Source organism: Mastigoproctus giganteus, chromosome 9 (genome assembly GCF_048544385.1).
Source record: "Mastigoproctus giganteus isolate SK-2022 chromosome 9, ASM4854438v1, whole genome shotgun sequence".
NCBI lineage: Eukaryota > Metazoa > Arthropoda > Arachnida > Uropygi > Thelyphonidae > Mastigoproctus > Mastigoproctus giganteus.
This window is the reverse complement of record NC_143583.1, coordinates 61,789,331-61,802,533: the sequence shown is the minus strand read 5'-3', so window position 1 is coordinate 61,802,533 and position 13,203 is coordinate 61,789,331.

The window sequence follows — 13,203 nt, the reverse complement described above, 5'->3', positions numbered from 1 at the left end:
GTGTATAAAGGTTTACACATTTTCATAATTACTTGGTGATTAATTATTTTAATATTATCGTAACGTTATTAACTGAATGTTAGAATAAAAATAATATTAGAACTGAATAATGCAGAAAGGATCAGAGAACATTTTGCTAGGAGAAAGATAAAGCAGTAGAATATCTCTTGTGAGCTGTCTTCTTCTTCCCCACCGTAATCAATTTGTGTAACGAATATCCTCTGAATTAAGCATCCAGGACCTCCGATCCCTTAAACTAGAAGTTTCGTGTTCCGCACATTGACCTCAATTTGAAAGGTCGACTGACACAGTTGGTTACTAAAACACCAAATTCTAGAGCTGACACCTCACTCCTCTTTAATTAAAAGCTGTCAGTTCGATTATTTCTGCAATGCAACTTTAATAGCAGTACATATGGCAGTTGTCAAAGATTATTACTGGCTTAGGATTAAGTAATTTTATGTAGCGCCACTTTTATGCAAATCAGCTATGAAACGTTCATCTCACCCCATCTGTACACCAGTTAGCGATGGGGTTGACTACCACCAACCTTCGCTAGTTGATTAAAAAGAAGGGCATTTTCCCTACGCCTTATTCCCTGCAGAGAAATATCGTTGCAGGGAATGCTAATGAATGTATCTTTAGGGCTGCTCACTGTTTCCAGTTTGAACTGCGTTTTGTTTTTTTTCTACGAATTCATCAGTCACTGTTATCCGAACTTTAAATAAGTTCATCCAAATCCTTCCCATGAAAGAGTGTTACACTGCATCTTTAATGAATTTATGCAAGTACTTCGTTTTTCGTAGAGCAGCCCCCACCCCTTCTGAGTTGTTCCCTTTCAGAGTCGTTTACGGACATAATACTTGTGGTGACTGTAAATGGCTGAGGGCATTAATAAATGAAGTCCATTTATGCCTCATGGCTTAGTGGTCCTAGTGCAAAAAAAAAAAAAAAAAAAAAAAAAACAGCGATTTGCCTCGTTATTACAGTACAAATAAAGAGCACTTCTCCATGAGCGGGATTATTTAGCTCTTTATTTGTAAATAAGGAGCCAAATATGTGCAAACTTATCGCCATTATCCAGACTGCCATTTCATCCTCCTAAATTTAGAGCTGATAAGTTTTAGGGTGGCATGTGTTAAGTGCCAAGGCAACTATGTGAGGCGTCAGTATATTGTGTCAGTAACTGCGTGATTCCTTCGCCTGTTTTGCCTATTTGTCAGAAAAAAAAACCCGAATGTCCGGGAGATAAAAAAAGCATCCCATTGGTAGACTGACCAACTCGGCCAATTGTGAAAAATTGCTGATAAAATCTCCTCTCTTCGAAACGAGGTTCGAACTCAGATCTTTTCTAGACGTTGTAGAAAGACGGCGATCGAAACCGAGAAGGAATAAGTTTCAAGCTAAGGGAGTTACATAACGCTTCTTGTGCCTGGATGGATCGATCATCTGGATAATAACTGCATTACAGGCAATTATCAGTGTACGTCTTTTGGGAGAAGTGCTGTTCGTTTGTTGTGCAAGACTGAGGATGCTCGAGGTGATTTACTTTAAAACATACGATGTTATAAATGTATATCGATGTTAAATTCAAGTAATTTTGTTATGTGACCATCGCAAAACTGTTTGATTTTATCATCCTAATTAATTTAGTGTCGAAATAGATATGTTTCTTCTTAGGGGTCATTATTTGTGCATTTTATCATTTGAGAATGACTTCGATTGTAAACGAAGTCATTCTCAAATTCTGATTCATAGATTTTTACAGACAAAATACACTACATAGATACGAGCGACAAGATCGGGTGCCGTTAAAATAATAATTTAAATTTGCACGCAGTTACACATCCTTCTGTTTATCAATTTGTTTCTCGCATATGAATAGCAGTGTTGCGCGCCGTGTCGTCATGCAGGAGGATATGTGAAAAACTCCTTGAGTTTATTCCTCAATGTAAAGTGGCCAACACTTAGTATTATTGGCCTTCCACTTTTTTAATTCCTCAGGAGCAGTACTCTATTGAAAGATCCCTTAGACTCTAAAAAAAAAAACTTCCCACATTACCTGTCCGTCCCCCCCAATAACTTGTCCAGTCACTCTGAATTCAGACTATCCACTTCCACAACAACAGAATGAAGTTTGTTCTAACATTCAACCATTCGCGGGATAGATGTGAGGATGCGAACATCCTCACATCTAACATATAACCATCCTTTTTCAATTTGAATTTATGTGCCTTCAAATGTATTGAGCTTACTCAGTCCTTCAAGGTTTTAAAATATCTCAATCAGATCATCTTGAAGATGAGTAGCATATCCTCGTGGATAGCACACTTGGTAGGATCGCCCTCCTCCACGCACCGGGTGGAAAAGACCTGAGTATGAGTTCCGTCGATTACGGGAAGAATTTTTATGGGTATTTTTCACAACGTGGCTGGGTTAGTCGGTCTCAGGAGGGAGTAGTATGGTTTTTCTCCTGAAAACTCGGGGTTTTCGTCCAGCAAAATGGAACATCGACCTCAGAAAACTCAATCTACAGACAATATATATATATGTACACAGAGCAATATGGCGTTAGTCACTGATGCTAGTAAAACCCTACTACAACAAAATGACTAGTCCCTTCAGTCGCTGCAATTTGTAAGAGCATCCTTTTGCTCTCCTCACTAATCTTGTTGCTCTTTTTTGCACCTGTTTGTTCCAGTAAATCGAAATCTGATGAAAAAAATCCGTGAATTTTAGGGTTGAATTTGAAAGTGTCTGCAATTCTGCCCAGACACGATAGGAGGGAGTATATGATGAGAGCCCTGTCGATCAATTCGGCCCTGGAAAGATTGTGCAAGGCTCAAGAGATAAAATTTTTTTCACCCTGGACTGTACTTGTTAACAGGAGAGACTGCTTCTACAGGAATGGGATACACTTAAATAGAAAGGGTGCAAGAATATTTGCTGATGCTATCGAGGCAGTGTTAGGTGGGTCGGAAAACTGATAGCTTGGGGGGGGGGGGGATACAAGGACTAATAGTTTAACAGTAGCCGTAGGCAGAGGTGAAGGTGATTGTTGCATAACTTCTATTAGAATAAGTAGCGACCTGGAGCGAGGGGTGTTGGGGGTTTCAGGGACGGATGGCAATCATCGTGAAACAGGTGGGTATATGGGATGTGTTAGAGTAACTAAGAATAAGAATAGGTGCATGTATACTTGCATGTATACCAATGCTAGAAGTATAGTAAATAAATTTGATGAATTTGAAATGTTGGTCAAGACATCAAAGGCGGATATTGTTGGGATATCGGAGACGTGGTGTCACAAAGATATAAGGAAGCCCGAACTGGAATTTGGGGATTACAATGTGTACAGAAAGGATAGACAGGATAGGAAGGGAGGAGGTGTTATGCTGTTAATAAAGAAAAACATAAAATCAAAACAAGTGCATCCAGTTGATATAGATGAAGTTGATATAGGTGCACTGTTGAGTCAGTTTGGTGTAACATAAGCACTGCGAAAGCAAAAATAAGAGTAGGAGTGTGTTATAGGCCTAATGACTTGAATGAGTACAATGAACAATTGTACAGAGAAATAGAGTGGGCTAATAAATCAGAATGTCTTATAATGGGGGATTTTAACTTCCCAGATATTGACTGGAACTTGTGGGTTGGTCACTCACACACTAGTCAGACTTTTGTGGAGTTATTGGATGATTGTTTTCTGCAGCAGCATGTTCGAGAGGCAACCAGAGAAAGTAATACTCTTGATCTGGTTATCAGCAGTGATCATTCGTGTATTAAGAATTTGCATATAAAAGAACCGCTAGGTGGCAGTGATCACAGTGTACTGACGTGGGATTTACTTAAAGATTTAATTACCATCAGGGGTAAAGGGAAGGGTTTTTGCTTCCGTAAAGGCGAGTACAGTGGTCTCCGACAGTTTTTAAATTCTATACAGTGGGATCAACTGACGATGTTACCAACAGTAAATTCTAAGTGGGAAGCATTCAAGGAATTAATCGTGGATGCTACTAAACGTTTCATCCCTATTTAGAAATATTGTTCAAGGTTTAGGCCTAAATGGTTATCTAATGAACTAATGAGACTCGTAACAGAGAAGAAAAATGCAAGGGATGCATATAAATTATCAAGCAACTCAGAAGCCTATGGCAGATATAAGCTAGTGTGTAATCAGGTCACAAAGGAGGTTAGGCAGTCGAAGGCAGATTACGAGAAATCCTTGGAAAAAGATGCTAAGAAAAACAGCAAGGATTTCTTTACTTATATGAACTCTAAAAGGAAGGGGATGAATCTGATTGGTTCACTTGACATCGATGGTTCGACTGTTGATGATCCTGCTCAGATAGCAAACAAACTGAATGAGTATTTTGCATCTACATTCACACGTGAGGAATTATTAAGGTTTGAAAATGGCAGAAGGTTATCAAATTATAGCAGGATACTTAATGATTTTGTAATAACTGTGAGCAAAGTGGAAGAGAAATTGTTGAAGTTAAACGTAAGAAAAGCACCTGGGGTGGATGAGATCTATCCAGTTATATTAAAGGAGGCGGCAAAGCAACTAAGCAAACCTTAGCCATAATTATGAGAGCGTCCTTGGATTCAGGGGAGGTTCCCGCGGACTGGAGATGTGCAAATGTATCCCCAATTCACAAAGGGGGATCGAAGGGTGACACGAGTAATTACAGACCAGTTAGTTTAACTTCTGTTCCGGGTAAAATAATGGAGTCACTGGTTAAAGATGCATTGCAGGATCATCTAGACAAGACTGCAGCAATAATTCAGACACTGCATGGGTTTGTTAAGGGAAAGTCTTGTCTGACAAATTTGATAGGATATTATGATGTGGTTACAAAGGAACTGGATGCAAAAAATAATTTTGATATCATATATTTGGATTTCAGGAAAGCTTTTGACACTGTTCCGCATGGAAGACTATTGTACAAATTGGAGCAGAATGGTATTAAGGGTAAGTTGCTACAATGGATAAAAGGATGGTTAAGTGGGAGAAGACAGAGGGTGGTAATCAATGGGTGCTGCTCTTCTTGGACTAATGTTATTAGTGGAGTCCCACAGGGTTCGGTGTTAGGTCCACTGTTGTTTTGTATATTTATCAATGATATTGATGAAGGTATATCAGGCTTAATGTCGAAGTTTGCAGATGATACAAAGGTTGGCAGGGTTGTTAATGACAGTAGTGGCAGTGTGCTACTGCAACAGGATCTAGATAATTGGGAAGATGGGCTAAGAAGTGGCAACTGAAGTTCAACCTTGACAAATGCAAAGTACTGCATATGGGTAGAAGTAACCCCAGAGAAACGTACTAACTGTGTGGTACTACACTTAAGGTAGTAGAAAATGAAAAAGACCTGGGAGTAATTGTGCAGGCAGATATGAAGTTTTCTGAGCAATGCAGACAGGCTGCCAGGGCAGGTCATGGGGTTTTGTCAATGATATATAGTAATTTTGCTAGCAGGGAAAAGGAGGTGGTTATCCCTCTGTATAAGGCAATGGTCAGGCCACGCCTTTAGTACTGCGTACAGGTCTGGAGGCCTCATTTTAGGAATTATGTAGATTTACTTGAGCGTGTACAGAGAAGGGCAACAAGATTGGTGAGGGGAATGAAGGGATCTTCTTATCAAGAGAGGCTTAAATTCTGAAAATTGCAGTGGCTGGAGACTAGGTACCTGCGCGGTGATCTGACTGAGGTGTATAAGGCCTTGAATGGGTTCAGCACGCTGAATTCTGATGGGATCCTTCCACTTGTTCAGATTACGAACCTAAGGGGCATAAATTCAAATTAAGAAAAGACAGATGTAGAATAGATGTGCGGAAATTTGCCTTTAACCAGCGGGTGGTTAATTGTTGGAACAAACTTCCATCTGTCGTTGTGGAAGTTGATAGGTTGAATAAATTTAAGGAGGAACTGGACAGGCATTTGGAGGGAATGGTGTGATTTTTTTTTTTTTTTGGCTGATGCTGCATAAGCTCATACATTAGCTTTCTTGCATCACATGCACTACTACTACTACTACTATAAAACAGACCTGTGTGCAGTACTTAAAATACAAACAAACCATAGCCTTATACAATGGGATAATCACTTCCTTATCCTTGCATTTGTCAATGTTAAACTTCAATTGCCATGCCTCAGCCCATTTTCCTAAATCTTGTTGCAATAGCGTATCATTAGTGTCATTAACTGCCCTGCAACCTTCGTAATATCTGAAAACTTTACATTAAGCCTGATTCGTCTTGATGAATATCAATAAATATAAAAAACAACAATGGGCCAACCACCGAATCCTGGGAAATTCCGCTAACAACGTCAGTCAACGAAAAGCAGTGTCTATTTATAACCACTCTCTGCCTTCTTCCGTTCAATCGTCCCTTATCCATAGCAGTATCCTGCCTTTAAAAACACTGCTCCAATTTGTAAAATAGTCTGTTATGTACAATAGTATCTAAAGCTTTTCTGAAATCTAAGTGTGTGATGTCGAAATAATTTTTGCATCCAGTTCCAGTGTTCCTGCGTCAAAGTATCATTAACCAACCTTGAACGATGAGAATATAGCAATGATCCGTAAATAAATAAGCTCATATATCTCCAAAAAAGAGATTAAAGATGCTGTATGAACAATGTACCGGTTTCAAGACAAGTGAATTAGTCCTCGTAGGCAGTTTAGAAGTTATGAGCACTGCTGATCCACGGAAAAAAAAGCCTGTTTTCCACCTCCTTACAGAAGCAAGGAACTTTCATGGACTTCTTTTTCACTCCGATCTCCGATGGCTCCCTCTTTCCAACCCATTTAGAAATTCTGGAGTTTTCTCTTCGAAAAAGGCAAATCCACCATAGAATACGCTGAAGTCTCATGGGGATAGTTATCTTAGTGGTTCTACCAACTAGTGATTCCAAAACTGACTTTCGAATTCCGAAAGTCCTGACTTTTAAAATTAAATATTAATTGATAACAATGAAACAACGCGCAGAATATCGGCTGTTTACAGCTAAATAACTTACAGGCCGTAAAATGGGAGAAGAGAAGATCTACGACTTAGTTGAAGGAAGTTGGGTGGGTCCAGTCATGCGTGTTTTCCGCCATTGAAGGACACCTTGGCTAATGCGGACCACCCATGTAGCGCTCTTTTTCTTGTTTTCTTTCTCACAGACACACACACTTTGAATTTTTTTAATCATTGAATGATTTGACTGTAACTTCACATAGAATTCCGGGAGCCTTAAATTTAGATTGCAATTTTAAATATAAATAAAAATCGGCGCTCCATTCTCAAATACTAAAAACTCCACAGAATTTTACTCAATTATTCTAAACAATCAAATGAATTATGAAAAGTAAATCTGCGTAGATTCATGTTTAAAGCAACTGGCCCGAACTTATCGAGAAGATCCTCCATCAGTTGATATTGAATAACTTCAACTGTACAAAAAAAGCCCGGAAGCAATCAGGAGGGGTTAAAACCAATCTGTCTTAAATGAGTCCGATTATCGCAAATGCCTAATCTAAACAGTTTGCATAAGAAGCCACTTAATACCTCTTTGTTTGCTCCCACGGCCCACAGGCTAAACAGAGAGGGAGAAGGAAATAAGGTGTAATTTTAGCAGTGACAAGAACTGCGGTGTGAACGGAGGTAACTAAATGAGCGAAAAGGGCAGTAACCCCAAATTTGTCTTCGCACATTACCTGCGATTCCATTTAATCCAATCCCAAGGGCCAAACACTAACGCACGTGTTTATAATAGGGAACGAAAGGGCTACTTGCCATCAGGGAAATAATATAGCCGGTCTGTTTAATGTAATTTATATGATAATGTCCTCCTGTCCACCCACCTCCGTATGTCTCTCATTACAAACGGCAGCATTTTCATGTCGGGCCCATCTCCCTCTGGTCGCTGTTCAAGCGCTACTGAGATGACATCATCAGGCTTCGATGCAGTCACCAGTTCGGTAATTAAATTCGTCACTTTCAGAAGGGAAAAAATCCAGTTACACCTGACTGCTGCAACTCTTCGGGTTAATGAAATCTGTTATTCATTCATTCTCTGGAGTTATCGAGGATTTGTAGTAACGGCTCTGCCCACACACCAACAGAGAAACTTTAAAGGCATTACCGGTGAGTACTTTGTACCGCCAATTTCTTATTGTCCCATATGGATACTCAGGGCTTACTTGTGACTTCTAGCGACATCTATCGTGAATATCAGCAAGTACATTTTTATATTATGGGAATAGAGCGAGATATAAGATCCCGATAACAGCGAGTAGTCAACAACGGCAAAACTTAGAAACAATTCGTTCTAAATGTAATATCCATATCACAATAGACCAGCATGAAGGTATCTGACACCATAAAGTCTCAACTTAGGGTTGTGATGATCTCCAAGGATCCAATCGACATTTATAGGACCTCCAAGAAGATTCGAAATTAATAGAGGTCCAATCCACGAAGTAGTTGTTTAAACCATGAACTGGAAGAAGGAATCGACCTCTTTGGTCAACTTATCTCAAACTTGAGCAGCCCCAAACAGTATAGCAGTTAACTGTAAAGGAAAATATCTCAATCAGCCTCCACGTGCAGTCCGTGGAACCAAAATAACGCAACAGCATCACAGGTAATCCATCGAGGAAGTAATCACAATACAATCCATCAGACTATCGTGGTGGTATAACCCTCCACTGGAGCCCAATTTTCTCCTGTACAAGCCTGCCCGAAAAACGTCAGCGGGCTTCTCACCAACTGTTCTGAGAGGCATCTAGAGAATGTATCGCGAGGTTCTTTAGAAGGCGTAGTGTGCATAGGATAGACTCCCACTTATAATCAGAATGGTACCACTCTTCCTGCATGCACCCTAGCTACCATAATAATATTCGGTTCTAATGTAGCACGCCGTGTCTTTTTCAACCCCTTTTTAAGTATCATTCAGTATCTGGCTCATGTTTCTCCAACTGCAACAAGTTCCTCCTTCTTCTGAATAATTATACCGAAAAACTGCAACAAGTTCCTCCTTCTTCTGAATAATTATACCGAAAAATTTAGGCGAAAGTATATAGTGGCTCACGGCTGATTCGCATAAGAATAATTCACAGCAAGAAACCCCTTCGCCTGAGATTGGTTATCTATGGGACTACTGTATAGTTTACAATAAAGTAAGAGATTTTTAATATCAATGTATATGGCGAGCACACCTCTTTCTGTACATAGCTGTGACAAACTAAATTTGCTACTTAGTGAATTGAGGTACTTCGCCACGAGTTACTTTGGCATTGCACTACTCTAAATAAAAGGCACTGCTTCAACAAAGAAGTATATCGCTTTTAATTTGAAGTGTATGTCACTAACAGACTTGGGTTGCCACATCTTTTGCAATTAACGTGGTCGACCTCACAAACTTCAATTTAGACACTAGTTGACAAGAATACCCAAACCCGGCTTTTGATCAGATTGGAATCTCATCGGTGGACAGGTAAGCATTGTGTAGATCTGAACAAGCCCAGTGACCAGATATATCCAAAATATGTGAGATGAGAAATGAAGCAATAAGTAGACACTCACCGGCCAAAAAATTAGAAACCTTTTGCAACAGATAATTGAACGCACGGTATTCAAATGTAAGTTGTCACGTGGTATGTTTAAAAGTTCCTTGATATGAGGTAAATACTGTTCGCTTTCCTGAGTTTCTTAGTCGATCCGGTCATGGGGAAGACACGTGATCTCTCCAATTTTCAGAAGATTGTCATTGTTGGAACCCGTTTAAGCAGTTGATAAATACAATTGAGTAAACAAAGAAATCACTGGCGTGTCGAAAACAACTATCTGAAAAACACACAATTATCAGAAAACGAAAGGAGAAAGCAACTTAAAAAAAAAAAAGAACTGCAGAAGATAGTTGATACTCCACGAACGAAACTGCAGGAATATAAAGCAAATTGTGGGTCGGAATGGTCCATTATACAACAAATGACTGAAAAAAAATCAGTTTAAGCAAAAAAGACCGATTTCCAAACGAACTATGTGGCAGGAGCTGAATAATCTGGGATTTTGTCGATTCGAAAAATTCGACTGGAGTGGTGCTGCCAACTGAAGTCTAGACTGTGGAACAGTGGAAAAAGAGGATGTGATCTGACGGGTCTCGATATACACTTTTCGCAGTAATGATAGGAAGAAAGTGTGGGGTGAATCTCATGACACCATTCATCTAGACTGTCTCGTGTTCACCACTCAATCGACTTAGATGGAATTGTGGCATAGGTTATGTTCTGTTGGCGAGGGCTGAGTCGCTCATACCGTTAGGATCTCGTGTTACCTTCAATGAATGTCTTTCTGTCTTGCGTACCAACTTCACCTTACAATGCTTCATTTTCATTCAGATTTTAATAGATTCTTTCAAAATGACGACGCAACTGTCCATCTTGAACAAAATGATATCTGAGTGCAACATTCTCAAGGCTTCCAACATCTACCCTGGCCATCTAATTCTCCAGATCTGAATCCAATTGAGAATGCCTGGAATATATTGAAAAGACCAGTTCGCATTCGCAGTTCTCTACTACCACAATACAGCAATTGATGGAAGAATGGTCAAATCAGGAGCTAAATAAAGGTTTATACTTTTTTTGGCCAGCGAGTGTAGTCTAGGGTAAAAGCCACAAGCCCTGAAAGTTGTATAATGTCTTTGTACATGTCGGACATAGCCTCTTTCTGCACATAGTTGTAAGTAAACTGGGTCTGCAACTTAGTGCATCAATCTCATATTGCTGAGGCACTTCGCCACGAGCTGCCTCGCACTACCCGACATTTGTGAATAATGTGTCAGGCAAAATATGAAATTCATATAAAATTTCTTCGCATCTACACATTTATTTACATCCAACTATAATAAAACAAGGTCCAATTATGATCCCAATGCACCGGAGTTCCTTAACATCCACGAAGCCTTATTCCGTTTCTTTTTTTAGTTGCCCGAGAAGCATAACCTTCTGTTAGGATATTCAGTTCCATGTAACTGAATCGCGCTTGACTCCAAGATTTATTGGGACAATTTGTTTCATTCAGGAAGAACAATTCGCCATAATGATGCGCAGCAACATTTACAATAACATCCCAGACATTTTCTCTAAATGACAGCGACAATGGCCAAGATGCCATTTAACACCTTGTTTTGCTCATCAAAGCTCTCTTCATCCTTTTAACGAGGACTTTGAAATCTCGTATAAGCGAAAGTCGTTTTCGCTTTAAAGCGAGATGGGCAATTTGTAAGCGACAAAAAGGTAAATTAGCCACTTAAGACGTTTAACGCTGACCATAATTCGCGTGGAGATGTTTTTCTTTAAGGTAATTCCGGATACTTGTAACACGAGAAAGGTATCCTTCATTAGTACCGCCATAATAAGCTATTACTATTTAGGTAATTCAGAAAAATTCGTGTTATTCGTGTATTTTTTTCTGACTTTCAATTTTGACTACTTGCAACTGGCAGCCATTATGTTCGACCGATTTCTTTTAATGTAATTTGCGTTGTTTGTTTCTAAGTGCCCAAAGAAACGTTTATTCTGAGCATCGGAACGTCTGAATAATTCTTAATGAATAAACCTGGTCTGGCTTTAAAAATTCCATAAACCAAACAACGCCTGTCAGCAGAAGATAGAAGAGCAGCTCCACCTAGTGGCACGTTTATGGTGCGTGCTAATAGTAAGGAGTTTATTATAGGAAAATTTATACGTTTTTCGTGTTTGGTCCCCAAAAACAAAGACTTGGAACACTCAGTGTAGATAACTAATCTTAAAATGCAGTTCATTGTACCACTTATATGCATTTACATCGATGTCAAACCTGTTTTTGTCTTCCTAATCGCAAATTATTTTCTAACAAGGTATGATATTCCTCCCTTGGCTCTGTGTTCATGCGGGGAAAAAGTCTAATCTCATCTTAGCTTTGGTATTGATTGGTTAGTACGCTTCTATGGATCAACACAGCTGTTGGGGATTGAAAAAAGCTTTATCAATGATTCGGCCATCCAGCAGAGCCAGCTGAACGTATTTTCAGATAATTAACGGAGCTAGCAGACGACTATTCGGACCAGATGAATCTACCGGGTCACGATAGCGAACTCCATAATTGCAAACAATCGTCTCTTAAGGATTCTTCCTACGAGAAAATTAAATGTCCAAGCCTATCGGTGGTTTTGTACCAATGGAACTAACAGACCAAACAATTCTGGTCCGTTAGATTTTACGGCTTCTACTCGAAGCTGATCTATTTCATTTATCTTAACAGAACTATTGCGACAGACAATAATTAAAATATTTCGCCAAAAGATCGGTAAAAAAAAAGCAGACGCCTGTTTCGCGTGAAATGCCATGTAATTCATGCACTACGAAAATACTTCTTGTTAGTGGTGGAGTGGAGGGGAAAGCACTAAGACTAAAAAGACACCCAAATCCTCTTAGATAGGACGAATGAGTATGGATGGGCGTATCTAACCTTTCTTCCATGCTCTATAAATGTCGTACTAAATGTCAGCTGTTGACTAGACAACATTCACAGCGGGGAGATTAGCAGACTCCGACAGCTCTAGAGCAGTGATTAAATGAAAGCGGTCAGTGTGGTGCAACCGATAATAGAAAAGTGATGGTGTGTAATGAGGGATTCAGTATAAGGGACAGTGGAAGGGGCGGGGGATGGGATGAATCAGAGGAGAACGAGACCTGATAAGCCGTAAACGGAGAGGATAGAAAAGCAGACGAAACAACCCACAAAAAGGAACGCTATTAAAACGGACGCTAATGACGAAATTTATCAGAATTTTCAAAAGACTTACGAAGAGATAATTAATTTGTGGGTGAGTGGTGAAAATTGATTCGGAATCCGTGGAAATAAAAGGGTTTTGAGTAACACGGTTGTGTTTAAACGGATGTTTCAAAATTTGAGAGTTTGTTGTGGTGTTGTCCACTGCCTGATAGTTATTGGCTTCTACAACAGGCGACACGAAATAGGAGACGGTACTTAGTCGATTTATTGATGTGGCTGCCTTCCTGGTGAAGCACGCAAAGTTATTACTATCGCCTTTTGCGTCTGTGTATTTCTACAAGAGGATAACTCTTGACACTGACGGTCTGACAGAATTGATTTTTGACTGAATGGGTGGAGATTGCTTAGAGTTATTACAAAAGTCAGATT